Source organism: Cupressus sempervirens, chromosome 3, assembly GCF_028749045.1.
Source record: "Cupressus sempervirens isolate cs-2001-9-10 chromosome 3, ASM2874904v1, whole genome shotgun sequence".
NCBI classification, from domain to species: Eukaryota; Viridiplantae; Streptophyta; class Pinopsida; order Cupressales; family Cupressaceae; genus Cupressus; species Cupressus sempervirens.
The window spans coordinates 1,038,204,286-1,038,222,107 of NC_143120.1; the positions used below are offsets into that span (position 1 = coordinate 1,038,204,286).

The 17,822-nt window shown below is 33.8% G+C and overlaps 1 long non-coding RNA gene across 3 annotated transcripts in view; it reads left to right on the top strand.

Moving 5' to 3' along the window:
- Nucleotides 1–6,837: 6,837 nt before the first annotated feature.
- Nucleotides 6,838–17,822, top strand: part of LOC149570273 (uncharacterized) — a 46,940-nt gene continuing 35,955 nt past the window's right edge. For 2 of the 3 annotated variants that reach the window (XR_016361800.1, XR_016361798.1), the window contains exons 1-3: nt 6,838–7,723; nt 13,592–13,732; nt 13,898–14,000. This is a non-coding gene — a long non-coding RNA (uncharacterized LOC149570273). The remainder of the gene's footprint in view (nt 7,724–13,591; nt 13,733–13,897; nt 14,001–17,822) is intronic. The other variant, XR_016361799.1, reaches the window with a different exon arrangement.

A 17,822-nucleotide genomic window follows, 5' to 3' on the forward strand; every position in this document is an offset into this window, starting at 1 on the left:
AAAACATATCCAAAGCTAAGCTCAATCCAATGGTGGAATCAAAAGATATGCCCCTCGCAACAAGACACAATTTTCCAGGCATAATTATTTTTCAGTCTGACCATCAAATGAACATTTTGATTTGAATTTAATATATTTTCATATCACTTGTCCAAACATCATTCAAATATGTTAATGTATATCCTTATAAATAATATTTTATAAGTATGTTAGTTTTCAAAAAGAAAAATATGAGAAATCAAAGAGACAAGAGTCAGTTACAAAACTAAAAAGTCACCAAAAGAAACCAATCGAAATGTGAAGAGAATCTCTAGGAAGAAATAGTTATAGAACTAAAAGGTCACTGTTAGAGAACCGAATGGTTATGAAGAAATCTATTTATTATAAATCTTGGGAGATATGCATGGGTCATCTTTTCTGTGAGAGATAGAGAGCTAGAGTAGGGGGAAGGAACTTAGTTTAGTTTTCTGCATTTTCATTATGCATGTTAAGAGTTTGAGTTTTTGTAATAGATTTAGCATAAGTTGTGAACAAATAAAATCTAAGCATTCTTATTTGTGATGTTAAAGGAAACATGGGTTTTATTCTGAATCAGAGCATTTAGTTATTTCTCCTTTGATTATAATCAATTAGAGTATTGTTATTTTTAGTTTTGGGCATCATCTTGCATCTTGCGTTGAATAATGAATGGGTTGTAGATCAGAGTATTTGCAGACATTCCTATTACAAGAATTGAGATTATTTAACTTTCTCTTTCATTTCATTTTTTACTACATTTGCATACATAGCATTCACATTGCATTACCAATGTTGGGGAGTCATAGGAAGTGTGAATTCTTGAGGTTGGCTAGGTGTAGAACTGAATTCTCTATCTAGGTTAGTTCTATCTAGGGCTGGCTTGGTTTTCCTCTTTCGTTCTAAGGTTAAGAATGTACCTAGTTAGTTTAGGAATAAAACAAGATTCATTAAATATCATTGATAAGGCAGCTGTACCTTTTAATTCAGAGGAAACCTATCAACCTTATGATAGATTATCCAACTATTGGTATCAATTTGTTTCTCACAGTTTCGAGCATTTAAGAGTTACATTGGAAAGAACAATCTGTTTACCAACAAATTTTTGGCAACTCCGCTGGGGAAGTGGAAAAGAAGATTAGTGCTAAAGTTTTAGTTCCTCAATTTTTATTATTATCTCTACTTGAGATTGGTGACTCTGTTTTGATTCTCATCATTTCTGGTTGAAGAGTCTAGTGCTTTCATTTTCAAAAAAAATCGTTATCTCTACTTGTAGGAGATTGGCAACTCTATTATTAAAAGATCATGCCCATTAAAGTCGTGAAAGGAAGAAGGCCAAATCCTTCTTTGATTGAACTTCATCAAATGCATGATCCAATATTACATGATTTTTTTGATGCTTTTAGAGAAAGCATTACTCACAGGAGAAAAATGAATTTGAGCATTGAAGAAGATCATGCACCAATTCTTTTATGGAGAAGTGCTCATTCTAGATATCGCAAGATGAAAGAGCTAGAGGTAAAAAAGAAGTTATTGCAGCATTTTGAGGAAAGGGTGTTGCAGCTAAGCAATGAATCAAAGGTGGATGATGAAGTAGTTTCAGTAGTCCCACCTGATTTTGTTTACTATAATTTTTCAATCTTGAGTGAGCAAGAAGTTCAACCAAGAAAGCAAATCAAAAGGAAACCCACATTTGAAGAAATAAATGTTGAAAGTGGTCCTAACTTACAATTCCTTTGGACTACATTTAAACAAAGTATTACTAAAGCTGAAAGAAAAGGATTAAATCCCTCAAAAGATCATCAATCCACTCTATTGTTAAAGTGTGTGATCCAAAGATACTTTAATGTTGAAGACCAAAGAAAAGAGAAGTATGTTTCAACAAGTTTACTTGAAGAAAAATCAGTAAAAGAACCAATATCAGTCAATTGCTTGGTTCTTGGAGAAAAAGAAATGCCACAGTTTCCAAAAGAACAAATTTCCATGGAGAAAGGCATCCTTGACAATGACAAGGAATTGGTAAGCACCGTAGAAAATGAAAATTTGACCATGCTTTATTTCGCTTCTAACAACAAAAGTTTCAGATTTGATAAAAATAGAGATAATCTTTTGCATGACGTGTCTTTTGAAAATCATTCTACAATTAATGCACTTTCAAAATATGAAAAGTTCCATTTTGTTGAAGATTATGGTAGAAATGATTTTCAATTTTCAAAATTTTGTAACAATCCTATATTAAGATCATTTTGTTTTGAAGACCATGCAAAGTTGAGTATTTTGGAAGAAATTTGTATTGATGGAAAGGCTAAAACATTTATTGATAATTCTTTCACTGAGTCTGAAATTTTAGTTGAAGAAAAAGATGCAAGAATAGATTTTGTACAGGGATCTTTAGTGGCTAATGAAATGTTGCAACACCATGAAGATGATTCAAAGCTGGATTATATTTTTCTTTATCACAAAATGGAAGCTAATCAAATCTTGATGCCAACCAAATGTAAGTCTTCTTCTACAACTGATTCAAGTATTGAGATTTTAAATTTGGATGAAAATTTTTCAGAATTGATAGCCATGAAAAGTGATGAAGTTATTTCGATTTAGTTTGACCCTATGTGCAATAAAGAATCATTCTGTTTCAATCTCGGTTTGAAATTTGAAATTTCCATTGAAGATGACTGTAGTGAATGTGACTATGATGCAACATATGTTTTAGAATTATGTGGACATTCAAATTTTTGCAATCTCAATTTATCTACTGGGATTTCTCTTAAGAGTGATCAAGTTGAAAGTTATGAGTGTGAATATGTTGCAACATCTTTTCCAAAAGTTTGTGATTATTTTTCTCTTCAACAAAGAATGGTTGAATACATGAGAAGTAATGTGTAGATGAATTCCAAAAAATTAGAGGTCTATGATGAGGCCTGGTTGTTTGGGAAATGTTTTTGGCTCACTAATTTTCAACACTATATTAGTGTGGCATTCAGACATGAAGATTTTTCTAGGAGGTCTTGGTTTTGGTTTAGCCTTGCAAAACATAACCCACTTTACCGGAGAGGCTCATATTTCTCTTTTCCAATTAATGGTAATTATCCTATCAAGATTTTAGGTATTGATCAAATCTATATCTCTGTTTTAAATGAAAGATTTTCAGATTTGATGAAAGAAAAGGGTGACAAAGTTATCTTAGCCAAGATTGATCCTCACCCTGAAGAAGCAAATTTGTATGTTGAGAGCACAATGGCTGCTAGAAATTCTTTTGATTATGGTAGTCTCAAGTGTTTGGATAATAAAGATGATATGATATTTTCCTTGGAGATGTCTAAGTTTTAGTTTGAGATTATGAATGATTCTAAATCTTACATTCCAAAGGATAAAGAAGAATTGGAAATTTATGATGAAGCATGGTAACTTGGAAAATATTTTTGGGTCACATATTTTCAGCATGCTTCTAGATTCACTTTCAACAATGATGAAGTCATGGAAAGGCAATGGTTTTGTTGCAACTTGTTGGAGCACAATTTTCTTTTTTGGAAAGGATCATACTTCTCCTTTCTGGTTAATGGTTATGTTTGAGTTTCTCCTTGCTCTCTTTCATTTTGGTGAGACCTCCTTACCTATGTTTTTAAATAAGCTTTTGTTTTTGTAGTTTTGGTGTGCTTAGAGTAGTGTTTCTCACTTTCTCTATTTTGGTTATGCCTTGCTCCCGTCCGCCCTCCCAGCAAGCAATTCTTTGATAGTCCTATTTGTGCTTAGACTCTGTAGTCCAATGGATAGGCACTTGTCTTTTGCTAGAGATACCATATTCTTTATGCATTTTGTAGCACATAATCCCCATTTAGAGCTAGTTGTAGGTGCACCAAAAGTACCTCAATTTTTAAAACTTTTAAGTCGCCACCCATGATAAATTTTCCCTAATGTATTCCTTGATTTTAAGAAAGTTTCTATGAAGGATTGAATTGTTTTTGAGTCTAGATATGTAGATGTGGAAGCAAAATGGTGAAAATCCGACAAACTTTTAAAGAAGTGGATAATTCATTTTCCACTACGCTTTTTCGAAGTCAAAGTTCATTTTTTCGCCATGGAGAAGCACTTCTTGAATTTTCCGCAATGGAGTAGTCAACTCAGGATTTTCCACCAAAGGGAAAAGCGTAGCAGAAAACTCATTTTTTGCTATGCCTTTCACAGTTATTTTCAGATTTTCCTTTTGAGGAGAGAAAAGAAAAATCTCAATCCAAAATGAAGATACATGGGGTCTAGTATCAAGATCACTTCATAAAAGTAATTTATGAATCAATCTACATCAAAATTGTGCTCACTACATGGAAGTGGAAAGTTGAAGATTGGGTGCGCTTTCCACACTCAAAAACGAAATTTCCACCAAGCATCAAATCAACAATAGAGAGGTGGAAAAGAGCTCTTAATTGATTAAATAAAGAATGATAATCTCATAATGATTTATTGCTTGAAGATTTGGACATCAACATGACATCAAATATGAAGTGGAAAATTCATTTTCTACCATGCCTTTCGCAGTTAGGTTGGATTTTTCCACAAAGGGAGAAGACAAAAGTTAAATTTCTATAGAGAATGAATTGGAGTGTTCTATAACTAGTGACCTGATAGCAAAGAAGTATTGCTTGCTAATTATTTACAAAGTGTAACTATTGCTAGAATGTGCAAATTTCACCTACAACAAAGAAGCAGAAAATTGAGAACTTGATATGCTTTTCGACCTCTATTTGAGATTTTTCACCGTAGGCATTCCAGAGACTCACTCCCAAAATTAAGTAGAGAATCAACATGGTAAGCATGGAAGATAACATATTGGCAAATTGAAGACATTTGGGTTATATAACATGTGAAAGAAGAGTGGTTGGAAACTTTATTTTATCAATTCTGATTTTGTAACAGTCATATAGACCAACATTCAATAGCTCATATCTTCAGCCATTATTTTTTCGATCGCTCCAGTTAGAATAAAGATAACTAGGTTTGGAAAAACATATCCAAAGCTGAGCTCAATCCAATGGTGGAATCAAAAGATATGCCCCTCGCAACGAGACCCAAATTTATAGGCAGAGTTATTTCAGTTTGACCAGCAAAGGAACATTTTGATTTGAATTTAATATATTTTGATATCACTTGTCCAACATCATTCAAATATGTTAATGTATATCCTTATAAATCATAGTTTATAAGTATGTCAATTTTCAAAAGGAAAAATATGGGAAATCAAAGAGACAAGAGTCAGTTACAAAACTGAAAAGTCACCAAAAGAAACCAATCGGAATGTGAAGAGAATCTCTAGGAAGAAATAGTTATAGAATTGAAAGGTCACCATTGGAGAACCAAATGGTTATGAAGAAGTCTAATTATTTTAAATCTTGGCAGATATGCAGGGGTCTTCTTTTTTGTGAGAGACAGAGCTGGAGTAGGGGGAAGGAACTTAGTTTAGTTTTCTACATTTTCATTATGCATGTTAAGAGTTCGAGTTTTTGTAATAGATTTAGCATAAGCTATGAGCAAATAAAATTTGAGCATTCTTATTTGTGATGTTTAAGACAATAGGGGTTTTATTCTGAATCAGAGCATTTAGTTGTTTCTCCTTTGATTATAATCAATCAGAGTATTGTTATTTTCAGTTTTGGGCATCATCTTGGATCTCATGTTGAATAATGAATGGGTTGTAGATCAGAGTATTTGCAGACGTTCCTATTATAGGAATTGGGATTATTTAACTTTCTCTTTAGTTTCATTTTGCATTGCATTTGCATACATAGCATTCACATTACATTACCAATGTTGGCGAGTCATACGAAGTGTGAATTCTTGGAGTTGGCTAGGTGTAGAACTGAATTCTTTGCTTGTGTTAGTTCTGTTTAGGGCTGGCTTGGTTTTCCTCTTTTGTTCTCAGGTTAAGAATGTACCTAGTTAGTTTAGGAACAAAACAAGATTTATTGAATATCATTGATAAGGGAGTTGTACCTTTTAATTCAGAAGAAACCTATCAACCTCATGATAGATTATCCAACTGTTGGTATCAAATTGATTCTCACAGGTTCAGGCATTTAAGAGTTACATTTTAAAGAACAGTCTGTGTACCAACATGAAGATATAACCATAGAGATATAAGATATGGATGATAATAAGAGTTTCCTACTACCTAAGAGAATAGTGGAACATTGTATAAATGTAAGGTGTTGAACTTGGAGGTAAAGGAGGATAAATATATGAAGTAACTTAGTGAACAAATTAAGTCAAGGCAATAATTGTGGATTTAAGGAAGAGCTAGGTGTTTACTGATATGATAATTTTGATGAATAAAATTGAATATCCATATAAGTAAGTTCTATTTGTGTAAGTAAGCTCTAGAATGAAATATAAATTTTATAGAACAAAAATATAAAATATATATTTTTATATCTTATATATAGAAAAAAATACATAATTTTGTTGAAATATTATTTTAATATATGTCTTATGTTTTTTAAATGATCTTCAAAAAAATAAATAAATAAAGAAGATTTAAAAGACTTATTTTTAAAAAAAAAATTCATAATTAAAATACAAGATAAAACATATTATTCTATAAAATATGTAATATTTTATTATCCTATACAATATGACCGATCACATAGAATAATTTAAAAATGTAAATATTATAAAAATTAGCACATAACATATGTAATATAATATTATACTATATATGCAATATTATCAATCATATAGAATTATTAAAAAATGTAAATATGATAGATTAGTACATGTATGTTAATAAGAATTTATATCATACTAATACTAACGAGGAAAAGCTTTATTTTTCCTCGGAAGCCATGAGCGGGAGAAGTTCATGGTAGACCTGATAAAAATCCTGTACGGATTCTCCCCCATAGCCATTTAATCCCATGCTATCGTCAGGAGTAGGTCTACTGTACAATTTGCTAGGCCAAATCTGCATTTGCAAACACACACGTAACAGTAACAGGTTTCTAAATCGATCTCTTTTTGGACGTGCTATTGTATTCCTTATGGAAAGTCTGCTCTTACTCATGCATCAAAGATACATATACTACTCTTTAAATAGTACTCCTTATGGGAAGTTTGCTCTTACTCATGAATCAAAGATGCTTATACTAGTCTTCAAGCTGTTCAATATTTGTTGTTCAGAGTCAGCACATTCTTTATCGTCGAATGGATCCATCGGCTTGAACAGGTCTAGTGAGGGTCTTGTTAGTTTTTAGAAGGGAGAATCTTCAAACTCGACCCACATTTCCCAATTCGGTTCATTGCATCAGAAGGCCAACCCACGATATGCAAGCAACAACTTAGATCTGTGCTCCAATGGGAATTTTCCTAATCGGAATTGAGATTCCGCCTCACAACTTCAAGACGATCTATATGTGTCATAACCCTTTCAATCCTTACTTACATGAGCCTCCGTTGGTAGGCACCAGGCCATAGATCAAAGGATAGGTAGGAAGGGCATGCGTAGAGGCAAATAGAACAATGGTAAGATGAATCCAACTCAAAAACTAAGATGGGTTCCTAGGGTGCCATAACAGAAGGGACCATTATTGCTTAATTAATAAGACAGTTTCTGTCCAGGAGGAAACATTGGAGGATAGTTTGGATGTCCACTTGGAGATTTCATTTTCGGATGAAGAAATGCATGAGCAGATCAAAGATCTTAGAAGGCGTGCCTTACTATGTAAGTTCTGGAACCTTGTCCTAGGTACAAATAACCTTTTTCAAATTCTAGAATATGAGTAAGAGCTTTTTATGTTGACAATAAGGATGGAATTTTTTGCGTGCTCTTTAACTCTCCCACGGAGAGGTGTTTAGTTTTTCAAACTAAACATTGGGTTCTAGAGTGTGTATAATGGTTGACACTTCTTATAATGTCCCCACTAATATCCTTTTGTAATGGACACCCAGGAATGCCCAAAAGCTGAACCAAGGCTGAAATTATATTAATGCTGAGAATGCTGCAATCAATTACAAAGAGATGTATTCCAAAGGCCAAACTCTAAGAGAATGACATCTAGAATGTTATAACAGAGAATGAACGTCCTCTATTGCCAAAAGAAGGGAGTGTGATTCACATATCCAAGCTTTTATCAAATGCAAGTCATAATCATCCGATGATCAGCAATGAAATTTTCAGCCCTATTTATCCTTTTCTTCATCCTTTTGGAAGGAACTAAACATTAATTAATTGCAAGAGCTAGAAGCTTCTCCTTCCAATAATTAATGCATACCCCAAAAATTCCTCCTTGGCAATAATTAATTAAATCACGAGAGGCTTCTGTCCTTCCAATAATTAATACATACCTTAGAAGCTACTCCCTTGTAATTAATAATTTAATTAATTAAATACAAAGTCACCTTTTAATCTTTAATTGAATGACTTTATAAGAAATTAATTTAATTTCTTCTTATCCTCCACTTAGACTTTGGAGAACGTAAGAGCTAAAAGATAGGATCATTACAAATCCGCCCTCCTTGAAATTGCTTTTCCTTAAGCAATTAAGTAACATAATGAACTCCAACCTCCACCTGGATCCCAATTGAAGTAATATGTGATATCCATATGGACATTAAACAAACCGCAAATGAACATCATTAAGACCAACCACATGTCCTGCAAGTTAGCTCCCAAAACTTGTGCTGATGAAATATAAGTCTGGATGTCACCAGAAGGCAGCTCCATAGGAGATCTATGAAATCTCTTCTTCCCAACTGCTGGAACACAAAACTGAATCTTTGTAGATGGTGAAAACAAAGCTCAATTCCACTCAGGAGAGTGATCAATATCAACCACAAACATCAAATTGTCATAAGACAATGTGGCATCCATGTTGAACATAGTACTATCGCAGAAGTGAACATCAACACTTTGTTGATCGATAATATAATATGACTCTATCACTATATCACTCACCTCATTAGCAATAACAGGTGTACTATCATCAAAGCACACATCTACAACTGCATGCATACTGCTAAACTCATTGTTGGATGGTTCAATTGACACAGAAGTGGCTGCTGATATGACAGTATCCTCGCATTCTCCTAATCCCATTATTGTTGCATGACCATCCTCTAACAAAGCTTCATATGTGGACTCCTGACTATCACCAACAGCATAGCTCGGTGGTGTCTCGGTCCCATCTGAAGAATCAACTACCTTCTGCTTTGGAGCAACATACAAATCGTCAATGTTGATGCCCATCTTTTTAGCCATAAGTTGCAACATCATATCCATTCGCCTATTCTGCTCCTGTTGCATCCTATTCTGCTCATGTTGCATACGTCGCCCCTTCTCTAATGTACCCAGTAATCTAAATATTACATTTTCTTGGTCGGAACTGGTATTTCTATCATCTCGTCACCCATGTTGCTGTCTTGTTCAAAGAATGTCTCCTCTGTGTCTGTATGACTGGATTAAATGCTTAAGATCTCCACAGGATGGCAGGACTTATGGCTCTGATACCACTGTAATGGACACCCAGGAATGCCCACAAGCTGAACCAAGGTTGAAATTATATTAATGTTGAGAATGCTGCAATCAATTACAAAAAGATGTATTCCAAAGGCCAAACCCTAAGGGAATGATGTCTAGAATGTTACAACAGAGAATGAACATCCTCTATTGCCAAAAGAAGGGAGTGTGATTCACACATCCAAGCTCTTATCAAATGCAAGTCATAATCATCCGATGATCATCAATGAAACTTTCAGCCCTATTTATCCTTTTCTTCATCCTTCTGGAAGGAACTAAACATTAATTAATTGCAAGAGCTAGAAGCTTCTCCTTCCAATAATTAATGCATACCCTAAAAATTTCTCCCTGGCAAAAATTAATTAAATCACGAGAGGCTTCCGTCCTTCCAATAATTCATACATACCTTAGAAGCTACTCCCTTGTAATTAATAATTTAATTAATTAAATACAAAGTCACCTTTTAATCTTTAATTGAATGACTTTATAAGAAATTAATTTAATTTCTTCTTATCCTCCACTTAGACTTTGGAGAACGTGAGAGCTAAAAGATGGCATCATTACACCCTTTCACATCTAGGTGTAGAAAATGGTCACAACAGATTTTCTGGGCAAACCCTTCTAATGTTTGCCACCGGTGTCATTTGATCAATCATTCTATAGTTTGGTGCCATAGTCATGTCTTTGGATCAGAGACAACTCTTAATCCATTGTTGTGTTTGGATGGGGTTGATACTTATCCCCTGTAACCTGTTAAAAAGATGGAAATCCTACTGCCAAAGTTGACCATTGTTGTAATTGTCTAGAAGGTATGCATGGACTTGGATGTTAAAGTGTGTCTATCTATAAGTGTGTTGGTTGGTTGGGACTTACTGTTTTACCTCACCACCCGTATTTCAAATCAGCATTCTTTCCTTTTCAAAGCGTGGCGGCATGGGGAGGTGTTTCTCGACCCTCCAAATTGTTCAGCCAGGTTGCTTAAGTTGAAAACCACAGAGTCCCAAATCTAAATGCCAAATTGTAGGCCTACAAAGGCAAATCTTTTCCAAATGGATAGTGATTTGGTCCATATGGTGGGACTCAATTTGGTTGAAGAAAAATTGCTACTTAGATTAGTTTGGAAGATCTATCATTTCTCCCTTAGTGTCTACAACAGGGTCAGCCATTGCTTCTTGAACACCAAAGTGTAGCTACAAGTTTCTTCCTAGATGTAGGTGGGATAGCTCCAGTCACACTAGCTATTAATCTGATTTTAGATGAATCACCCAAATAACTTAATGTTTAGAATGTGTGATTTAAACTAAAATATTAGGATAACAAAACATTAAGAAGAACATACACAAAACCCAAATGTCACCTTGTCCATAATAGTTTGGTGTTGTGTTAATACCATTCTTATAAACACAAATGAAGGTTTCACAAACTCCGTTGCTCTCTTCACACTCTCTGCAAGAACTGTGAAAATAGTTATCAATGTTGCAATTATATTCAAGAGAAACACCATATCTCCACTATGCTGGATTTGTAATTGTGAGATCACCAACAAAGCTGAAATATTGGTGTATGATAGCGTTGAATCCTTGAGAGGTTCATTTCAACAGCAGGCCCAAGATTAATGGGAGAATACACACAAAAACTGGATATGGATGCATGAATAGGCAGATCCAGACCTCCAATCCTTAGACATACATACAAACTAATGGAAATATGCACGCTTCCAATGTCACAGAGGCAGTTCTCAGGATCATATAGCCATGAAGTTGGAGAGATTCCAAGAAGAATAAAGGCATCATTTTTAATTCCAAATGGAGAACCCCAGTCTAGGCAAAAACTCCTACTGGGCTGCATTGAACTGCAGGAGGACATGATGGTATCTTTGACGTGGATAACATTCTTGTTATAATCTATTTCTTGGATTGGATATGATCTTGTGTGAGATGTGAAAATCATTTGTATCTGATTGTGGCATGCTATGCAGGTTTGAAACCTAGGGTCTTCATAGCCAGAGCCTATCCCAAATGGGTACTTGCGCAAGTTCATGTGCCTTGCCTTTTCATATTTTGCACACATGCCTTCGAGAGTGGCTCAATTAGATCTTGAATTTTATCACAGAAATTTTCTTAAGAACATGATATTAGCCATATGAATTGCTCATGCTTTAGAATTTGGCCAGTTTTCATTAGTTATAAAATAAAAAATCATGTCAAACAACTAGATAAAATGCAAGATATTTACTGTAGTATACAGAACTAACAAAGAAGAGATTTTCCCATTTGAAGGCTTACCATATTTTGTGCTGGCTATTTGCATTTGGCCGGAGGGTTTGATAAGAAAATAAAGAAGAGACATTGTATTTCCATTTATCTATTTTCAAAAGGTAGTTTGTTCAAATATGTGAGGCCTAGGGATGCAATGCATACATATTTAAATGTGTAGCTATTGATTAATATGTTAATTTATTTATATGCTTTTAACTAAGTTAGTATCCAATTTTTTTTTCAGTTATACTAAGTTGTTTATTCAAATCCAAACTTTGTGCTATATCCCTCACTAGCCAAAACATTTAACTCCATTATATTAAGTTATCCCTTAAAAAATTTCTCGGGAATAATAAATTGTGTAATCCATTCCAAACTTTATGCTCTATCCCTCACAATGCACAATCAACTGGTTCTTTGTAGATAGAAATACAAAATTCCTCTAGGTAGTAAATGTTTTGGTGCATTGATTATGAGATCCACTTATTCCAGGGACTAAATTCTATGTGGATAGTAAAAACTGAATTAAAATGAAAGATCTTTTCCCTCTAATTGGATCTATATGTTGTTTGCTTTCGTTAGTTGTAGTTTTTTAATGTCGTTCGAGGTTGTTTATTATCCATTTTGATTGGGATAATGGAGGAAAGACTACATTTTATAATTCAAATTCTTCTTTGTAACTGATTATATCTGCAAATATAATGTTGTACTCTATGATTCCTCCCAATGATCTTAATTTATTGCAACTCGATACCAAATCTTCAAAACAATCTAATTGTAGCAGTTCTTGATAGCAAGAGCAATGTCATCTCTTTAATATGTTCATTCATAAATTTCTTTGTGAGTTCCTCTTATTTTTCAATATGTTAAACAAGAAACTATTATAATTCAATGTGGAAAAAAATACACTTACAAATTCAACATTTTGAACCATATAGATATGCAACTTAGATTAGGTTGTATCCTTTTTCCTTAGAAATGGTTGAGTTGTTGACGGCTTTGACAATACCTCTTAGAATTTAGTGAGTAAACTTCTTTTTTATATTGGCCAACATGCATCTCATAATATAAAAAAGTACAATTCTAGTCATCTTATATTTCTATGTAATTCTCAATTTTCCAATTTTAGTATCTTTAAAGAATTAAGGTTTCATGTGATTGCTAATTTCGTAACCCTCTAGCTGTACCAATTGATTTCCTATGCTTCAGCTCTGTGCAAGACTAACAAGAGTCCATGCTATACCATTGGGCTTCCTAAAAAAAGATGGACCTGCTACATTGCTAAACATGCCAACTTTCTTATTTTCTAGGTTTGACAATGCTGCTGCTAATTTCTTAACCCTCTAGCTGTACCAATTGATTTCTGATGCTTCAGCTCTGTGCAAGACTAACAAGAGTCCATGCTATAGCATTGGGCTTCCTAAAAAAAAGGTGGATGGGCTACATTGCTAAACATGCCAACTAAGTTCTTATTTTATGGGTTTGACAATGCTGCAACTACTATCATTCATCACATTATTGAAGATCCGCACACCCTTCAACTAGCCATGGATTATAAAATTCACCAGAGTATTGTAGCAGATTCAACTCGAAATATCAAGAGATCAAATGGATTTACTACGAATTGTTCTTAAATATACAAAATTAAATCATTTGATAGCAAGATACTTCATCATTGATCAAGATAAATATTAAATGCCAATTGATAGTTCACTAATAACTTAATATGGCATATCATATACATCTATGTTTACAATTACAATGCAAATGAGAAAGTCATTACAATTTGACATATCTTTTGGTGATATTCTTGCAGAAAATTCTTACACCTAATCATTTCAATTTTACATTTTGAGCTTTAGCACTGCTGCCAAATATGGTCTCTCATGTTTGCAACCTGTCACTATAGAGGCTATTCGAATTAAATCCAAATTTGTTGTTGTATTTATATTTGAAGGTATATCACCAAACCTTGATTTTTCTCAATCTTAACTAAAACTTGTTATTAAATGTCTTGGTTTTATTTCCAAAATTTTGAAGGAAAGCAATACCAGTTGTACTTTGCTTGGGTTGGTGTTGGAATTGTTCTCAAGATGAAATTAACAAAAGTTTTACATGGTAGTTGTACGAAGAAGAGAACAAGGATATTTTCAAACACTCCAGAGTACAAGCATTTAGCATGAAAAATGGGATCTGAACATCTTGGAAAAGTGCTTTCATTAAAGGTATGCTATCAATTTGCTTTTTAAATTATCTTTAAAATTATATCAAATAGATTGAAAGTTTGAAATTATAGTCACATTATTGTGTGAATATTATTGTTTAGCAATTATTTGTGATTTTTTTCTTATTGAAGCATCTAGAATCTGTAATAAAATCATGAATCCTGAGTTTTCAGTCACTAATTAAAAACAACTATCATGGTAATTGAATCAGAGTTAAACCACCTTTGTCTATTGGCTGGAAAAAATGATGTTGATGCAATACACTATCTATTTTACTTATAACAGATATAACTGACAAGTAATCCTGTAGGACAATTCATTGGCAGTTTTTGGCCCATTCACATACGTCTTCTAGCACTCATTTAGACTAATTGAGGGGTGAAAATTAGAGACTTCCATTATACTACTCTGTGAACTACCATAGACCATCAAAAGTTATACCCTGGTTCAGATAACAGCCAAAGCATTGCAGAAATGCCTCCTTGTCAGCCCAAAGATGGAAAAACAACCAATACCTAGCAGTAAACTAGACGGCAAATGTGACATTAATTGCTGTCCCATGTCTTGCAAAGACTGCAGCTATTGAGTCATAACCATTCCTGTAGGCAGTGTTATAATACCCAGCAGTAAGCTCTCGTGCATGAGACTCTGTGTGATACAACCAATGTATTCCAGCAATTTTTGCCAATAATAGAACCGAGTCTGGTGCATCTCTTTGGTGTGTCTTCAACACCTTAACAACTTTACTAAGGATACAATCAGCATGTTCAACCAGCTTTCCACTGTACCACTCCTGCAAAAAGCTAAAATCAAGCTTTTGTATTGTTTCTTACATTCAATATGCAAATATGACATGCTGTTAACTCTTCCATCTCCAGATAACTTCATCCCTATCAATAATTTAAAATATAAAAACACATTTGTATGTTGCTGAATCCCTCTATGATCTTCTTTTAAAGTTTTAAATCATCATCTCTGTGGGAAATGACAGCAGTTGAAGTATCATACTTTCCTATTTTATTCATTAGTACTTCTGAACAAATTCAATGACAATATGCATTTAACTGGTATATACATGCAATATAAATGCACAGAAACGCTCATAATTCAAAAGAAAGCTGGAAATACCAGGAAGAACTGTCCATAATCTGACAAGAATGTTCCCTGCCCATCCTTGAAAAATGGTTCCCCCAAAGGAAAGCTGTTGTAGCTGCCAGCACCTTGTGGCCCAGTGAACCCCCATTCAGGCTTCCCTGCCTGAAATGCAGTTTGCTTCAAGTCTTCCATCCTGCAACATAAAACCTTTGAAGGAGATTATAAATTGTGCAGGAAATAGTAATTTGACAATAACTGAAACACTTGGAAATGCAAGAATCTGGTATAGACTATTTAAGTAATCTAGTAAAGAAATGTCCTCACATGTATTTATCATAGCATTGGAATTCTCCAATACCCGGGAACTTCCATCTGCCATCATAAAATGGATGTGCAGGGTACCTGTATACCAAAGTCAAATTTGATCATGCCAGGAGAATTTAGCATATAAAAGGTATTTTAGAAACATTTGTGCCCTTCTATATTTGGCAAGAATTCATTAAATAGAAAGCAATTCTTCTATATTGTCCATGAATGAGATTTCCAATGGAAGAAACGATGCAGTCTGTACTGCAATTTAATCAGCCAACATCAGAAATGATCAAACTTCTAGCTAATATCAGGTAATGATGAGTAGATTCATAGCCAAGCTAATAATATAGTGGGAAATGAAATGGACGAGGTGGAAAATAGTGGAAAGGACCTTTGGCATGAGATAGATAGCTTGCATGCATGAAAGCAAGACATGACCTGGAATTAGGGGGAATAGTTAATTGTCATTAAAATAGTTGGGCTGTGTAAAGCAATAGGACTGGGGGATAAAAATATTTGGATTTAATCCCATAAATGTAATATTCCCCTATAGATGCTGGGTGTCATACATATTAGTCACCATAGAAGCTACGATGAAAGGTGTAAGGATTCCATTCACTACTCCTTTTTAACTCCTGTCAAGATGGAGTAGCAGTTCTTATTTCTATAGATGATGTGTAGTTAGCCAAGAGATTGATAGCTCTCTTAGGTTTTAATTTTACGTATTGTGGGTTGCAATCATTAAACATAAGTTTCAAGTTCTTCATTCTATCTCGTAAGGACAGAGATTAATCAAAACAAAGATCTTATGTTTTTCTCCACATTAACTCTCAAAACTCACAGGAAAATAACTGAGAATCATTCTTTTACTAAATTTCCACATTCTACTCCATTGACTTTGCCTACCTCTCAACCATATTAGAGTATATAAATACCTTTCAATTGGATACAAATAATTCAACCCTCCTAAGGATGTTGAATGGTTTAAAAACCATTGACAACTTTTAATGCAACTTCTTACAACTTTTGACATCTAATTGATCTAACCACTAAATGAGTCCTATATTACTTCCAATGTGCCAAAAATAGCTTTAGATGGTCCAAAATAGTATTTCACTTTGTATTTGACTCCTTTGACCATTTTGACCTGTTGATCATTACAATGCAATTTTGTCTTATTAGCCTTACAATATGACCCCAAATGGCTATAAATATCAACCAAATAATCAGAAAGACCTTATAACATCTCATTTTGATCTTTTGTACCTACGCTAATCTACATCGTGATTTTAGTAAGGATGAGGATTGTCATACCAATTTTAACGTGTTGGAAGGAATTAGATTGTGGAGAGCATTTATACCTAAACCAGGAATATCTTGTAAGAGAGGACCACTTAGTGCATGTAGTGTCCCTGCTAATAATTTCATCAATAATCATCCAGCTTTTCCATGGATGAGGATAGTCATACAAATTTTAATGTGCTGGAAGGAATTAGGTTGTGGAGAGCATTTATCCTGAACCAGGAATCTCTTGTGAGAGAAGTCCACTTAGTGCATGTAGTGTCCCTGCTAATAATTTTGTCAATAATCATCCAACTTTTCCATGGTAATTTCCTTAAACAGTTTGCTGATCAGTATGCATGAGCGGTTTCAGATTTGCCTGGTTGGTTTTTTAAAGAAATCTATAGCTTGCTTTGCAAATAGGATTGTTGAATAAGCTTATGACCACTTAGATGCTTGAAGATTCAAGTCTGATTTCACTGATGCTCGATATGTGATTGCTGAGGTTGTATTTTGTTAATCTTATTTCTCCCCTTTGTGTGGATTGAATGCTATGAAATGGGCTCAATGATAATGTTTTGTGTACACCATTGCTTATATTTTGTGGAAGTGAAACAAATATGTGTGTGTATTGGAAAAGAATGTGATCTTCAATTTTCTGATATTGTTGATCTTCCTTTTTATCCATTCAAAGCACTAAAAGCACTTTTATTTTCTGATTAACAATGTTTCTAAAAGTTTTATTTATTGAAGAAGTATTGCATATGTATTTATTACAAATAGTTGATTCCAAAGTAGTATAACAATGATTTAGAATTAAAAGTTTCCTTCTACCTTTCTTTATAACAACAATGAATTCTTAAAGAGTTCTTGATCTCACTTGTCAATGTAATCATAAAATATTGTTCTTATGGTTGTTTTGTAATGTGAAATTCCCCAACTGCAATTATAAGCATTGAACTGACAGAACAGGTATAAAGATTTAGGAGAGTTTATGATTGCAAACTATGACAACAAGAAGTGGCAATGCTTCCTTGTTACTAGCTCTAGCTCTCAGAACTGCAGTGCTTTGTTAGGCATTCTTATTTGTGGTGTTTATATTGTTTCAAAATCTTTTGATTGCATTCTGCTTAT